Here is a 2,819-nt window from a genome sequence, read left to right as displayed (position 1 = left end):
CTCAAGAGATTTCAGAAGAGGAGAACTGAAATGTAAAATAATCTTGAGACACAAGAAAATCCACCTTCTGATTGATTTTGATTGATACTTTCTTTGCTTAAAATTCCCTTTTCTTCCTCATTGAGCCCCCTCAATATAAATGCAAAGAACTCAGGAGTGTGGCATTATTGAATGAAGTTTGCATTTATCATATATAGACAATACAGCATTTTAAGCAGCGTTTTCTATGAGAGAGCAGCAAATCACTGCAATACTCTACCTATGGAAATATAGACCAAGGAATTGCAGTACATACAGCATTTTTGAAATCAAAATAAACATATGATCAAAATCTACTCAGGAATGATCGGACTTTCTTATTTAATCATAGATTGACTCTAACTTGTTTATAGTGTTTGCAGTATTGTTTGTTTAAGATTGTCAGGACAAAGTGCAGTGAAACATTTTTTCCAGTTTTTCTTTCTCTAATTCATAATTTCATTTTTCAGTGGTCTTGAAACTATGGGTGCATATTTGTGGAGCTAATATCAGCAAGAGAACTACTAGCACCTCTGAAGTTCAGTAACTAACACTTAATATTTTGGTCGTTTAATCCATACAAAAACCAAATTGTAAAAACAATAAGTTGAGGTTATTTTGACCAAATGACTACTCCTGGCCAAGAAATAGTCACATAGGCACATAACCCCAAAACACAGCATGTTATCTTTACACTTTGATTTTTTGTAAATGAGATTTGCTTAATAGTGAACTTTAGAGGTGCTGGTAGGCTAAACTAGGCTAGCTGTTTCTCTTTGTTTCTTATCTTTATAAGCTAAGCTAACTGGCTGCTGCTGCTGGCTGGCTGCTAGCTTTATATTCACTGTACAGATATGAGAGTGGTGTTTATCTTCTCATCCTACTTGCAGAAAGGAAGTGAATAAGCATAATTCCCATAATGTTGAACTATTCCTTTAAATGAAAAAGATCTGGTGTGATTATGATTATATATATTGATATATTATTATTATCAGTATTTTTATTAACATCACCATTCTTCTACATATATTTGTGCTGAATCCATGTCACATCCTGTGTTGTTGATCTTACACAAGTGCTGTGTATGAATTTCACAACAATCCTTTCAACTCATATCTGGGCTGATTATCTAACCGTCAAAGAGCTTCGCGACATGGCCGGGTGTGCGGGGTACACAGGGCTTGGCAAATTTTCCTGCAGATCGTCTTGGAGGACACCTAATCACAAGTGACACAGGAGCAGCACTGCAGATTTGACGCTAATCGATGCTGAAGTCAGAAACATTTCCAAGGCTCTCAGCGGTTCCTTCTAGATAAAAGGGCACAATTGAGATTGTACCATGAAGGCTGTGATGTGATACCTATTTCAACAATTTACACACACCTTACGCCATGAGTAGAGAGTAAAAACTGGACTCTGTGTATCCAAGTAATTTACTGTCATACTTTGAAATCTGTTACAGCACACAGCAGCTTGCATATGTGCCGGGTTTCCCTGTTGTTCTGGCATGAATGTAAGGTTTTGTTGTCCTCTTACAACTGTGTGCAAGTTACAATATAAGCTGTTGAAATGTCTAAAAGATGCACAATCTGGTTCATTACCTGAATCTATTCTTCACTTGCAGAATTCAAGAGCAAGACATGTGCCAAGGATGTTAAAAAACAAACAATGAACTATATTTTGGCTGTCAAAGCAGAGTTGAGGTTCCAAGGTTGACATATGACAGAGCCTCCCTGAAGCTCTGTCTCCTCTTGTAGAAGAGGGTGTTGCTTTTTCAGTTTTGAACTCAATGCACTGTGACAATGGAGAAAAGTCCCAGAAGGAATAGGTAAGAACAAGATTACGCAATGATTGAACTTAGTGGTAGAAGTAAAAATTGTGAAATTAGGCTTCCAGCATTTTCTGTGCCAACAACAATGTTGACAAAATGACAAAATGATAGAAATACAGAAAGATATGAGTTGGTTGGTTGAAATGAATGTAAAGCCTTTTGCTGTAGAACTCTACTTACTCCTGCAACACTTAATGCAGGTGCGTCATGAGTTTTTTCTTTTTTCTTTTTTTTGATGTTTGATGGCTGTCAAGCTCTCCTTTGAGTGTCCCTCTGCAGTGCTGCTCTATCAAATCAACCTGGCAAACCTCCCCATTAGTCAGGTATTTGTTCTGACTTCACACACCCCACAGATGATCCAACACCAGATAACTTTAATTAGTCTCACATGGGACTCAACATGTAGGCCTATATGTGTATTTTTCCTCTATTTATTTCACTTTTCTCCCACAGGTTTAGTCTGTTGAGATAAAGGACGTCTTTCATGGCCAAGATAGCAGCAGCACATCTCCAGACAGAGCAACAACACATTTTAGTATAAATAAAAGATTACTGAACAAGGAAAACACTGAGAGAAGGGGAGAAAGAGAACAGCAGCAGCAGCAGCAGCAGCACACACACACTTCTAACAGTTTAATATGTTGTTCCCTGGTGCAAACACATTTTTAGTCTTTTTGGAAATTTGAATAATTTGCATTTGCAAAGATTCTTCAAGACTCTCCAGGACATCCTCACTGACACTGTAGGGTGCTGCTGAATGCTATATGAGTCAGCAAATTATCAACAAATATATAAATAAATTATAATAACATTGACAAATGACAGTTCAGATAAAGGTTTACTGTATTAAGAGTGGTGAATGTCTCCAATTATTGGGCTTTAAAAACAGTAACACTTCATTTAAAGTCCCCCTATTTAGCATTTATAAGCAGTATACAAACATAATAAATGGTTTACAACACACTATAAC

General features: G+C 36.9%; 1 long non-coding RNA gene across 1 annotated transcript; it reads left to right on the top strand.

Moving 5' to 3' along the window:
* The first annotated feature begins 1,776 nt into the window (after nt 1-1,776).
* Nucleotides 1,777-2,472, top strand: LOC121882002. The gene is made up of 3 exons (XR_006092001.1): nt 1,777-1,846; nt 2,104-2,172; nt 2,303-2,472. It is a non-coding gene; the product is annotated as an uncharacterized LOC121882002 (long non-coding RNA).
* The last annotated feature ends 347 nt before the right edge of the window (nt 2,473-2,819 follow it).

Source organism: Thunnus maccoyii, chromosome 17, assembly GCF_910596095.1.
Source record: "Thunnus maccoyii chromosome 17, fThuMac1.1, whole genome shotgun sequence".
NCBI classification, from domain to species: Eukaryota; Metazoa; Chordata; class Actinopteri; order Scombriformes; family Scombridae; genus Thunnus; species Thunnus maccoyii.
This window is presented reverse-complemented; position numbering and strand designations above follow the sequence as displayed.